General features: G+C 38.3%; 1 long non-coding RNA gene across 1 annotated transcript in view; it reads right to left on the bottom strand.

Moving 5' to 3' along the window:
- Window positions 1–7,907: 7,907 nt before the first annotated feature.
- The window catches only part of LOC128651606 (uncharacterized), a 63,974-nt gene continuing 57,402 nt past the window's right edge, over window positions 7,908–14,479 (bottom strand). Inside the window, exons 2-4 of the long non-coding RNA XR_008401137.1 lie at window positions 8,407–8,538; window positions 8,091–8,177; window positions 7,908–8,000 (exon numbers count right to left, since the gene is read on the bottom strand). This is a non-coding gene — a long non-coding RNA (uncharacterized LOC128651606). The remainder of the gene's footprint in view (window positions 8,001–8,090; window positions 8,178–8,406; window positions 8,539–14,479) is intronic.

The raw sequence follows: 14,479 nt of genomic DNA, 5'->3' as shown, positions 1-14,479 counted from the left end.
AAAATATTTACAAACATAAGAAAAATATTACAACAATTTTAAACTAATTACACCTACTCTAAGCCCCCTAATAAAATAACAAAGCCCCCCAAAATAAAAAATTCCCTACCCTATTCTAAATTAAAAAAGTTACAAGCTCTTTTACCTTACCAGCCCTGAACAGGGCCCTTTGCGGGGCATGCCCCAAGAATTTCAGCTCTTTTGCCTGTAAAAAAAAACATACAATACCCCCCCCCCAACATTACAACCCACCACCCACATACCCCTAATCTAACCCAAACCCCCCTTAAATAAACCTAACACTAAGCCCCTGAAGATCTTCCTACCTTGTCTTCACCATCCAGGTATCACCGATCCGTCCTGGCTCCAACATCTTCATCCAACCCAAGCGGGGGTTGGCGATCCATAATCCAGTCCAGAAGAGGCTCCAAAGTCTTCCTCCTATCCGGCAAGAAGAGGACATCCGGACCGGCAAACATCTTCTCCAAGCGGCATCTTCGATCTTCTTCCATCCGGAGCGAAGCGGCAGGATCCTGAAGACATCCAGCGCGGAACATCCATCCGGACCGACGACTGAACGACGAATGACTGTTCCTTTAAGGGACGTCATCCAAGATGGCGTCCCTCGAATTCCGATTGGCTGATAGGATTCTATCAGCCAATCGGAATTAAGGTAGGAATTTTCTGATTGGCTGATGGAATCAGCCAATCAGAATCAAGTTCAATCCGATTGGCTGATCCAATCAGCCAATCAGATTGAGCTCGCATTCTATTGGCTGTTCCGATCAGCCAATAGAATGCGAGCTCAATCTGATTGGCTGATTGGATCGGCCAATCGGATTGAACTAGATTCTGATTGGCTGATTCCATCAGCCAATCAGAAAATTCCTACCTTAATTCCGATTGGCTGATAGAATCCTATCAGCCAATCGGAATTCGAGGGACGCCATCTTGGATGACGTCCCTTAAAGGAACAGTCATTCGTCGTTCAGTCGTCGGTCCGGATGGATGTTCCGCGCTGGATGTCTTCAGGATCCTGCCGCTTCGCTCCGGATGGAAGAAGATCGAAGATGCCGCTTGGAGAAGATGTTTGCCGGTCCGGATGTCCTCTTCTTGCCGGATAGGAGGAAGACTTTGGAGCCTCTTCTGGACCGGATTATGGATCGCCAACCCCCGCTTGGGTTGGATGAAGATGTTGGAGCCAGGACGGATCGGTGATACCTGGATGGTGAAGACAAGGTAGGAAGATCTTCAGGGGCTTAGTGTTAGGTTTATTTAAGGGGGGTTTGGGTTAGATTAGGGGTATGTGGGTGGTGGGTTGTAATGTTGGGGGGGGGGGGTATTGTATGTTTTTTTTTACAGGCAAAAGAGCTGAACTTCTTGGGGCATGCCCCGCAAAGGGCCCTGTTCAGGGCTGGTAAGGTAAAAGAGCTTGTAACTTTTTTAATTTAGAATAGGGTAGGGAATTTTTTATTTTGGGGGGCTTTGTTATTTTATTAGGGGGCTTAGAGTAGGTGTAATTAGTTTAAAATTGTTGTAATATTTTTCTTATGTTTGTAAATATTTTTTTATTTTCTGTAACTTAGTTCTTTTTTATTTTTTGTACTTTAGCTAGTTTATTTAATTGTATTTATTTGTAGGAATTGTGTTTAATTAATTTATTGATAGTGTAGTGTTAGGTTAATTGTAGGTAATTGTAGGTAGTTTATTTAATTATTTTATTGATAGGGTAGTGTTAGGTTTAATTATAACTTAGGTTAGGATTTATTTTACAGGTAAATTTGTTATTATTTTAACTAGGTAACTATTAAATAGTTCTTAACTATTTAATAGCTATTGTACCTGGTTAAAATAATTACAAAGTGGGGGGCGGAGCCTACAGCTGTAGAGACAGGACGTGTCTTGTGGGAGCTCCTGGTTCTTCTATAGAGTTTTATGCTATATTTTGTTGATTTTCCTCTACAAAATTCCTCAACCTGTAGATGGGGGCCAGAGGATTACTACAAGATTCAAGAAATTGACAATCCTGGGGGAAACTCTCTGGATTGACCTCTCTGTTTAAGTTCTGCAGCTAGGCCTCAAGGCTGTCGCATTCATACAGTGTCTGACAGTTTTTGGAGCCGGGGCTTTTGCATATTCCCCCCCCTGGGAGACTGGGGTTACGAGTAGTACTATTTACTACACATCATTCATACATACATCTACCTGTTTAACAACATGGAACCTGACACAGCTATACCAATCGAGGAGATTTGTAATCTCTTAAACGAACATTTCTTACAGCTCATGGAAAAGATGGCGGCAGCATGGGCTTACGAAGAAAACCTTGCTAACACTGAGCCCGCTTTAATGAATACCAAACGAGCAGGGGACCCCAAGCCCTTCACACACTACGGGTATCTGAGCTCGCCTGCAACACAGCAAGACAGCGGAACCTTACTAAACAAGGTGCTGAAGATTGGTAAAGGGGACCCAGAGAGGACTGTCGCATGTATCTCCCCAACAGCCGGGCAGGGGTTGGATCCTGCTTTCACACACAGTGGAGAGACAGATACCACTAAATTTGGAGCGGTCCCTATAATGCAGAACCCCCCACCGACTACAGGCACTCACTCAGCACAGCAGCAACGGTCCGCAATGGGTGGTAACCCTACGCTGCATAGGGGGTCAGTTGCTGGGAGGAAGAGGACACTTGTGGGGACTATATCTGCGCGAGTTGGCACTGCTCCGTCACCTCAGATGCCCCGGCCTCAGACAGCCAGAATGAGAGTGACCCGCCAAGTTGCGCGGATAGTTCGGCAACACGGGTCAAGCTTTAAAGCAATTTGTACCTCTGTGACACCCCCCGGATTGAAGGTCCGGAGTGGTCGTGGAGACAAGCTGGCGGTATTTAGCCGGCAGGCAGTGTTCCGGGGGGGCCATTGGGGAGGCTGGATCAGTCCCTGGGGATGCCTGAGTCACTCACTACACGGAGGTTTGCTGACAGTGACTAAGAACAAGTCTAAGAACACTTCTGGTAACAAAGACTCTGCACATGGAAGCCTGCTTTACAAAGCCGGTATAGGTTGAGGCCATTTATGCTATGGATTGTCCTTCGGGCTCTTACAGATCCCCCATATCATAGGCCACAGGCTCTCAGCATCAAATGTTTATGTTTCTGGGTATGGACCGGTCTGACCATTGTCTGCAGGACTTTCTAACGATTAATCACTTGATATTCGTGCCTGGCATAATGTTAGTCTGTCTTACCTTTTTTACAGCCTACAATATGTAATATACAATATACTGTTGACATACAGATATTTCATAACGCTTACTATGAACTGAAGGTACACAATTTATTAGAGTTACACAGATGTTCTCAGCCTTTCCTATAATCCTCAGAGGTCTATGCATATCCATGTGCTTATTTCTGTACATTTTTAATGTTTGTGTCTGTTCCTAATTTCGTAATAGGTGTGCCATTATCCCTGTCAGCTTGAGGCAGTCAGTTCTGTCAACCTACTAACAGGACTATATGTTATTATTTATGATAGTTGGGTAAACCCCCCCCCCTTTTAATATTCAGCAACGTGTAGTCAGTTATTATTTCTGCATAGGGTTCCAAACATAGCATATTTGCCTTGTTAATTGTCTGAGCTTACGGGTATGCCCTCCTACTTAGATCTCAGCTGAGATTATACCATCCTGCTACACTCCATCCTGTTGCGCACCTCTGGTTTCACATATCTTACTGCGCTATTAATCTCCATTATTACCACACAGTCACCAGTGTAAAGGTTTACTCAGAGCAGAGGGAAATGGACACCCATTCTTTTGTTATTACCTATTTAATCAGTATTGGGTGGTTTTAGTTCATGTTCATGTTTGTTCCATTGTTGTATCTGCACATTACAAGTGACACCAAACTGTTCTTATCATTGTATAAAATTTGTCTTCAATCTAACAGCATTAATTAATAAGAGGGTCCAAAAGTGGCCTATTCATATATTAGGAGATATATATCATTATAAAATATGAGGTTTCAATTAGTTTTGCCTACTCTTAACTTTTATGAAGTCATGATAATGTGTATATTATGTTTCCCATGTGGGGTGAGCATTGTACCTACATATATACTTGCTCTCTTCCTTATATTTTGTGTTGTTTTTACTTCTGTGTTCGTATGGCAACCTTTTATCTGCTATGTAATTGTTTTTCATACCTCAATAAAAAAAATTTGAAAGAAAAAAAAAAAAAAAAAAAAAAAATAATTACAAAGTTGCCTGTAAAATAAATATTAATCCTAAAATAGCTATAATATAATTATAATTTATATTGTAGCTATATTAGGGTTTATTTTACAGGTAAGTATTTAGCTTTAAATAGAAATAAGTTATTTAATAAGAGTTAATTTATTTCGTTAGATAAATATTATATTTAACTTAGGGGGGTGTTAGTGTTAGGGTTAGACTTAGCTTTAGGGGTTAATCCATTTATTAGAATAGCGGTGAGCTCCGATCGGAAGATTAGGGGTTAATAATTGAAGTTAGGTGTCGGCGATGTTAGGGAGGGCAGATTAGGGGTTAATACTATTTATGATAGGGTTAGTGAGGCGGATTAGGGGTTAATAACTTTATTATAGTAGCGCTCAGGTCCGCTCGGCAGATTAGGGGTTAATAAGTGTAGGCAGGTGTCGGCGACGTTGTGGGGGGCAGGTTAGGGGTTAATAAATATAATATAGGGGGCGGCGGTGTTAGGGGTAGCAGATTAGGGGTACATAGGGATAACGTAGGTGGCGGCGGTTTACGGAGCGGCAGATTAGGGGTTTAAAAAAATATGCAGGGGTCAGCGATAGCGGGGGCGGCAGATTAGGGGTTAATAAGTGTAAGGTTAGGGGTGTTTAGACTCGGGGTACATGTTAGAGTGTTAGGTGCAGACATAGGAAGTGTTTCCCCATAGGAAACAATGGGGCTGCGTTAGGAGCTGAACGCTGCTTTTTTGCAGGTGTTAGGTTTTTTTTCAGCTCAAACAGCCCCATTGTTTCCTATGGGGGAATCGTGCACGAGCACGTTTTTGAGGCCGGCCGCGTCCGTAAGCAACTCTGGTATCGAGAGTTGCATTTGCGGTAAAAATGCTCTACGCTCCTTTTTTGGAGCCTAACGCAGCATTTGTTTGAACTCTCGATACCAGAGTTAATTTTATGGTGCGGCCAGAAAAAAGCCCGCGGAGCGTTAACAGCCCTTCTACCGCCAAACTCCAAATCTAGGCCTGAGGGTTTTAACCCTTTAAGGACACAACTTTCAGTTTGCTCAATTGTTTTATGACGGAAAAATTCCGTCATATGTCCTTAAGAGATTAAATTGTTGCAAGTTGATACTTTGTAACTAGCATGAGTAAGAGTGGCAACACTCGAAACGTCGCTGTTTGTATACCTGTAATGTACAGAGAATAAAGCATCTTTGAAAGACACAGTGCTGTGGACATATCTATATTTATCGTTGTATTTGTAACTTAGGTTAGGATTTATTTTACAGGTAAATTGGTAATTATTTTAACTAGGTAGCGATTAAATAGTAAATAACTATTTAATAGCTATTGTACCTAGTTAAAATAAATACAAAGTTGCCTGTAAAATAAATATAAACCCTAAAATCGCTACAATGTAATTATTAATTAGATTGTAGCTATTTTAGGGTTTATTTTATAGGTAAGTATTTAGATTTAAATAGGAATATTTTAATTAATAATATTAATATTAATTAGATCTATTTTAATAAGAATTTAGTTAGGGGTGTTAGAGTTAGATAGGGTTATTATACTTAATATATATATAATATAATAACGATATTAACTATATTAACCCTAATATAATTAGTGTTAATATAGTTAATATATATAAAATAATTAGGGTTAATATAGTTAATATAGCTGGCGGCGGTGTAGGGGGATTAAATTAGGGGCTAATATTTTTAAAATAGATGGCGGCAGGGTAGGTAAGATAGATGGCGGCGGGGTAGGTGGGGTAGATGGCGGCGGGGTAGGTGGGGTAGATGGCGGCGGGGTAGCTAAGGTAGATGGCGGCGGGGTAGATGGCGGCGGGGTAGCTAAGGTAGATGGCGGCGGGGTAGATGGCGGCGGGGTAGGTAAGGTAGATGGCGGCGGGGTAGCTAAGGTAGATGGCGGCGGGGTAGATGGCGCCGGGGTAGATGGGGTAGATGTCGGCGGGGTAGATGGGGTAGATGGCGGCGGGGTAGATGGCGGCGGGGTAGATGGGGTAGATGGCGGCGGGGTAGATGGGGTAGATGGCGATTGGGTAGATGGCGGCGGGGTAGCTAAGGTAGATGGCGGCGGTTTAGGGGTTAATAACTTTATTAGGTAGCGGCGGGGTCCGGGAGCGGCGGTTTAGGGGTTAAAAACTTTATTAGGGATTGCGGCGGGGGATCGCGGACCGCGGTTGACAGGTAGACATTGCGCATGCGTTAGGTGTTCGGCATTGTTTGCGCATGCGCTACATGTGAACGAGCATGGATTGTTAATGACGATTTGTTAGGGAACGCATGCGCAGTTTGATCGCGTTACGTGTGCAAAAAGGGGCTGGACGCCACGGGTATGAGCTATAATTCGTTAAGGGCAATGTCAATCAAATTAGATACGAGGGACAAGATGGCGGGCGGAGGAAGAAAGTAAGCGAAGTAGGGTTATAAATCCTTCGATTATGGTTTTAGTCTTAAATTATAAAAAAATGATGAATTAAACTAACGTTTATTTTAGGTAATTAACAAGATGAGGAAGAGTGGTGAACGTGACTTGACATTCACTTTAAGCACTCAGCATTGCCTACTTACTACTTAGCTAAGGCAGTTCTCACTCACACAGGGGCAGTAACGCTTAGTGCCGGGAAAACAAAGCAATGCTTACACTCAAGCTCCTAATAAAAGATGGAGGAAGTTTAGTAAGTAGCTCCCCCCCCCCTCAGAAGAGGTATGAAGGCGCTTTTAGAGTTACAGCAGCACATATCCCCACTGCTGTTCTACTTTGCATTAGTCACACTTAATGTCTCCTGGGGACAACCTACCCCAAGTAGGGTCCCTCAAGGCGATCCTGGTATCAAGGGGGGTGGAATGGGCACCTGCACAGAAGCAGTCTGCAGGGCTTGCGTGGCCTGGGAGATCTGTGGGCTGTTGGGGCTGGCAGGGCACATTTGAAAGGGGGGTGTAGTGCTGTGTATGCTATCAGGAACTACCTAGTAAAAAACAAAAAACAGAGCAGCTTTAAAACTCCTATGTTAATGCACATGGTAACTGCTCTTAGGGCTAGATTTATCAAGCTCAAGGCGAATTGTCTATGTGTTTCGCATGCAAATGCGCCCCATCTTTCACTTAAACTAAACATATATCAATGAATGTGTAAATGAATACACACATCTTACATATGTGTATGAAAGAGAACTACAGACAAGGCAGACATGAAAGTGTCTATTGAATGCAATGTTGATTGTTATTTAAACTGTGAGACAGATACTTGTGAATAGTCTATAGTCAGTCTGTAATCAAAAATGATAAAGAAAAAAACTGTCTATCCATAACACAAGCAAATGTTCCATTTCATGTCTAATAGTTATATATTTTTTTTATAGAAAACTGTTTGATGTCTGATCTATCTCTCTATCTATCTACATCTATTCAATGTATTTGTCTATCCATCAATGTATGCTACCATCTATAATTTTTTCTAATATCACATTACATATTTTTTCAGATATATTTATATAGTGTTCCTCCTATAATATGTTATTCTACAACTCAATAAAAACTCACAGTCATATCTGCAACACAGATCTCTATTTATTTATGAACAATAATAAAATATTATTAATAAAATTGAAAACATTTATAACAAGTCTTGATATTTCAAATGGGCGCTCCGCACTCTCTTCTACTGCTTATACTGCTGTCTCAAGAACCTCAATAATTTCAGCACTTCCCTTTTATTCACAGTGATGGTTTTATCCACTGGTACTGAAATACAAATGTGAAATGAAATGAAAAAATTCCTATAACAATCAATTTCATTTAGAGATCGACAATAACAGTATGTGTGTTACTTACTATGTTCATATCCATGTTCACCATCCTCATCATCATTGTCACCATCATCATCAGCAACTTCTTCCTCATCAACTTCTTGTTCTATTGCTGTTGTAAAGAAATGACATAAATCAAAATGAATCATCAAATATGCAATTGTAAAGCAAAATCTAAAAAAGTATATTTAAATCTTTCTATGTATCTATCTATTTATCTGTCTATCTGCTATCTATTATATTCCTTGTTATTGATAAACAAACAATACATGCAACTTCTTCCTCTCTATCATCCCTATTTGAAACCAGTTCCTGTTGCATATGTTTTAAAAAGAACTTACATGTTAATTCCTCCTCAGCAACATCTAGATCTCCATCTTGTTCCTGTTGCATGCCAGACCCATCATCTTCCTCAACCTCCAGATTCTCAGAAACGTGTTGATGTGGCACGTATGATGCATCATCATTTATATCTGTTTATACAATGTGATAGAGAACATCAAGATCATAAATAAAACATTAGTATATGTATTACATTGTTAGATATATCCATCTATCTTTCTATTTATCAATCAATCTATCTATCTATATCTATCTATCTCTCTATCTATCTCTCTGTTCAACTGCCTATCTGCTTATCACTCTATTTGTCTATCAATATATCTATATATGTTTATACCATTGATATATATATATATATATATATGTACTGTATGTATATATATATCTATATATATATATCTATATTTATGTATATATATTTATATATATATATATCAATGTCTATATCTATATATTTATCTGTATATATCTATATATATATATATATATATATATATATATATTTATATTTAGATAGATAGATAGATAGATAGATAGATAGATCGATATGTATAGTATTTTGGTTTTTATTTAAAATAACCTTTACCATGGTTTTGAATTATGGGTACATCAACTATAGGACTGAAAAGTTTGATATATAAATATAAAAAAAAATACTGTTTTTTTTTTTTTTATTCTTTGCAAAGCACCACATATTTCCAATTTTAACAGACATATTACAGGAGAAGCACACAAAAAAAAAATCTTATTTTCTGTTGCTAACATATGTTTATATATTTAACGAATAGCTCATTATGCAGTCTAGTAATTGAAGCATTACAGTGTGAAGTCTTTATATAACAAAAGGTGGAGACAAACCGGTGAATTGAAAAAATGTACACATCAGACAGGTTTTGTATGTTTCCAGAAGCAGTCAGATGTATCAGTTTGATAGATGTAACAATGGCAAAGTGTATAGTATCATGACAATGCAAGATAAATATATTGATATTTTCTTTGGTAAAAATTAAAATCTAAGAAGAAACAGTTTGATTTTCAATTGAAGACACTAACATAACTTTAAAAAGCTGTCTATATCAATATATATGGAAAGTACTTACATTTTTTAACATAAGTACGAATGAGAGTCCTTAATTTTTTTTACGACGTTTTAAATCATTAAAGCGCTTGAGACATTGCTTTTGTGTCCGTTGCTGCCCCGATATCCGTCGTACTCTCCTCACCATCTCTGTCAGGATTTAATTTCTATTATCTTGTTCCAGAGTATATTCAGTATCCCTCTTCTATGTTTAGGGAAATATTTTTCCATTGTGTAAGTTATAATTATTAGCTCTCCTAATTTTTTTTTGCATCTATTCATTTTCCTAAAGGAATCAATATGAAAACGTACAGCTGCAGCACTCATGTCACCTCCCTAAACTCACTATACAAAAATTGCGCAGTTAGGAAATATTTATATTTGCGTGCGCATTTACATGACGTCTAGAAGTGTATACTTGACATATATCAATGTGCAAAATATTAATATACACATCCACATGTATAATAGACATGTGAGTACAAAACCAATATGTACTTTCAATTGCATTATTAATAAATTATTTATCTCTATAAACCTAATCATCTTTCCATTTCCAACTGAGAAAATCCAAACCATATTTTTATCATATGTACATTCAAAACCCTATTGTCTTCGCATATTCATGTAATATGAATGCGCAAATATAGTGCATTCATTTCATAAATATTAATACATATATTTAGATCTAAATATATATATATCGATATATAGTTAATATAAATCAATGTCCAATAAGAAAATCTAAGCAAATTGATTGTCCAGTAGCTAACGGATATGACCTGTATGAGGGCAATATTGACATATATAAATGCGCCGATTTATTACTTCAATTTACAAAAAAAAAATCGATGCACATCTTTCTTTATTTCACGGTACATCAGCTAATCACTACAAATTGACTGTCCAATAGTCAACTGACATATCCATGAGGTGTTTACTGAAGACACCCAATTTCAGCACTATTCCCTTATAAATCACAGTATCAGTTTCGATTACAGTTACAAAATCTATTTTACGTTTGTTTGTGCTTCAAATCTGCGCTCTGTACTGTTCCTCATGTGATGAAGGTGGTACCAATGCAATGTGAGTGCAGTCTATAGCACCTAACACATTTGGAATCCCTGCAACATTATAAAATCCCATTTTTATCCGGTGCCATTGTTCTGCAGTCTGTGGAACGCATATACAGTGGGGCAAAAAAGTATTTAGTCAGCCACCAATTGTGCAAGTTCTCCCACTTAAGAAGATGAGAGAGGCCTGTCATTTTCATCATAGGTATACCTCAACTATGAGAGACAAAATGTGGAAACAAATCCAGACAATCACATTGTCTGATTTGGAAAGAATGTATTTGCAAATTATGGTGGAAAATAAGTATTTGGTCAATATCAAAAGTTCATCTCAATACTTTGTTATATATCCTTTGTTGGCAATGACAGAGGGCAAACGTTTTCTGTAAGTCTTCACAAGGTTGTCACACACTGTTGCTGGTATGTTGGCCCATTCCTGTATACAGATTTCCTCTAGAGCAGTGATGTTTTGGGGCTGTCGCTGGGCAACACAGACTTTCAACTCCCTCCAAAGGTTTTCTATTTAACGAATAGCTCATTATGCAGTCTAGTAATTGAAGCATTACAGTGTGAAGTCTTTATATAACAAAAGGTGGAGACAAACCGGTGAATTGAAAAAATGTACACATCAGACAGGTTTTGTATGTTTCCAGAAGCAGTCAGATGTATCAGTTTGATATGTGTAACAATGGCAAAGTGTATAGTATCATAACAATGCAATGTCTGTGGAGACTGGCTAGGCCACTCCAGGACCTTGAAATGCTTCTTACGAAGCCACTCCTTCGTTGCCCAGGCGGTGTGTTTGGGATCATTGTCATGCTGAAAGACCCAGCCACGTTTCATCTTCAATGCCCTTGCTGATGGAAGGGAGTTTGCACTCAAAATCTCACGATACATGGCCCCATTCATTCTTTGTTCCCTTTGCAGAGAGACAGCCCCAAAGCATGATGTTACCACCCCCATGCTTCACAGTAGGTATGGTGTTCTTTGGTTGCAACTCAGCATTCTCTCTCCTCCAAACACGACGAGTTGTGTTTCTACCAAACAGTTCTACTTTGGTTTCATCTGACCATATGAAATTCTCCCAATCTGCTTCTGGATCATCCAAATGCTCTCTAGCATACTTCAGAGGGGCCCAGACATGTACTGGCTTAAGCAGGGGGACACGTCTGGCACTGCAGGATCTGAGTCCCTGGCGACGTAGTGTGTTACTGATGGTAGCCTTTGTTACGTTGGTCCCAGCTCTCTGCAGGTCATTCACTAGGTCCCCCCGTGTGGTGGATGTTTGCTCATCGTTCTTGTGATCATTTTGACCCCATGGGGTGAGATCTTGCGTGAAGCCCCAGATTGAGGGAGATCAGGGCCGGCATTTGTGTAAGGCAGCTTAGGCATCTGCCTTAGGGCGCCTTCAGCAAGGGGGCGCCGGATCTGCCGGCATCAGCTCAGTTGCTTGAGTATTTAAATATTTATGTCCCTGTCTAGTGAGTGACAGTCCCACACACTGCAGGGGGAGGGCCACAGGCTGGCTAAGTGTGTGGGTTGGGCACCCTGGCCCGGGACACTGGCAGTGTCTTTGTGTGTGTGGGCAGCCGCAGATCAGTCTGAGCAACTCGCTTACTTGAATGACTTGCGTTGCGCTGCACTGCGCTGCGCATCATATTACGGCTGCCGCCGGGCCCGCCTATCTGACTCACTGACTGAGACAACTAGAGACTGTCTGTCAGTCAGTGAGTGATGTCACAGTTGGAGGCGGCGCACGGCGCGGCGGGCAGGCAATAGAGCTGTCTGTGAGAGGGAAAACGAGGATGAAGTGGCGCCTTCCCTTGTGACTGTTGTTGTCACACACAAGTTTTTTAAATTGAGGCTGAGCCACGCACCCCGCATGTGAGGGACACCCACAGTCCACCCACCCCGTGACCCATGGCCCCACGACTCCCACCGAGCAGAGTTCATGATGGCCAGAGAGACAGACGGTGCTGTACTTCAGGGGTTGTGAGAGAGGTAGGTGGTTGCACTGGTTGGTGTTTTGTCCGAGCGCATTATTTATGATTATGGGGTAGGGTAGGGATATCATCATTATTTATTTATAAGAACTATTCCTGAATGGCTGGCATTATTTGAAATTGAAAGAATCAGAGTAGAGACTGAAGCAAGTAGTGAACTCTGATCATGTCTGACTCTCTCTGACTGAGTGACTGTGCAAGTGTGCAGTGCAACAGTCACAGTGCATAGTAGCTGAGCTCTATACTCAGTCTCAGACTAATCATCATTTATATATATATATATATATATATATATATATATATATATTTATAAGAATTCCTGTATGACTCCTGGCTGGCCTGTATTATTCTAAACCCACAAAGCTAATGCTATATAACCAGTCAGTGTCACAGAACAGTCACCAGTGAGACCACAGACTGCAGTTTCCTTTTTATTATATATATATATATATATATATATATATATATATTCATATAAATCTAATAGCACCATGTGTAGTAGTGCTGTGTGCTAGTGTTGTTGAAAGAAAAGTGGTGCCATTAGATTTATACAAAAAAATATGTATAAAAAAGGAAACCTTGGTCTCACTGGTCTGTGTGACTGACTGTTATATAGCATTAGCTTTGTGGGTTTAGAATGAAATAATAAGACAGCCAGGAGCCATCCGGGAATTCTTATTTTTATAAATAAATGATGATTAGTCTGAGTCCCTATAGAGCTTTGCACACTTGCACAGTCAGTCATAGAGTCAGACTCAGACATGATCAGATCCAGTTCACTACTTCAGTCTACTCTTCACTTATGTGAAGAATAGAACCCCAGTCCCCAGGTGACCATGTAAGTTCTGGGTGGGGGGGAGCTGCTATTACTATCATGGTTGCTGCTGGGGAAAAAACATCATGAATCATGGAGTCAGTGACATGAATAGGATTATGGATAATACATATTACATAACAACTATATATATATATATATATATATATATATATATATATATATATATACATACAGGTGTGTATATATATATGTGTATATATATATATATATATATATATATATATATGTGTGTATATATATATATATATATGTATATATATATATATATGTATATATATATATATATATATATGTATGTATATATATGTATATATATGTATGTATATATATATGTATATATATATATATATATATATATATGTATATATATGTATATATATATATATATATATATGTATGTATATATATGTATGTATATATATATATATATATGTATATATATGTATGTATATATATATATGTATGTACTGTATATATATATATATATATATATATGTATATATATATATATATATATATATATGTATATATATATATATATATATATGTATATATATATATATATGTATATATATATATATGTATATATATGTATATATATATATATATATGTATATATATATATATGTATATATATGTATGTATATATATATATGTATGTATATATATATATATATATATATATATGTATATATATATATATATATATATATATATATATATATATATGTATATATATATATGTATATATATATATATATATGTATATATATATATATATATATATATATATATATGTATGTATATATATATATATATATATGTATATATATATATATATATATGTATATATATATATATAGACCTATCACACATCTGGTGGAGGCGAGTTGCTGGTCACACTAGATGTGACCAGTTTATACACCGTGATTCCCCATGATCAGGGTATGGCTGCTATGGTGTACCATCTTCTTAGACATCCTTATGTGGGGCCTCCAGTGGATGTGATGTCGGAACTACTGGATTTCTGTTTGAGATGTAATTATTTCAAATTTGAGAGGGACTTTTATTTACAGATCT

The sequence above is a fragment of the Bombina bombina genome, chromosome 3, assembly GCF_027579735.1.
Source record: "Bombina bombina isolate aBomBom1 chromosome 3, aBomBom1.pri, whole genome shotgun sequence".
Lineage (NCBI taxonomy): Eukaryota > Metazoa > Chordata > Amphibia > Anura > Bombinatoridae > Bombina > Bombina bombina.
Note: the sequence above shows the minus strand (reverse complement) of the source record. Positions and strands in the feature narration are given on the sequence as shown.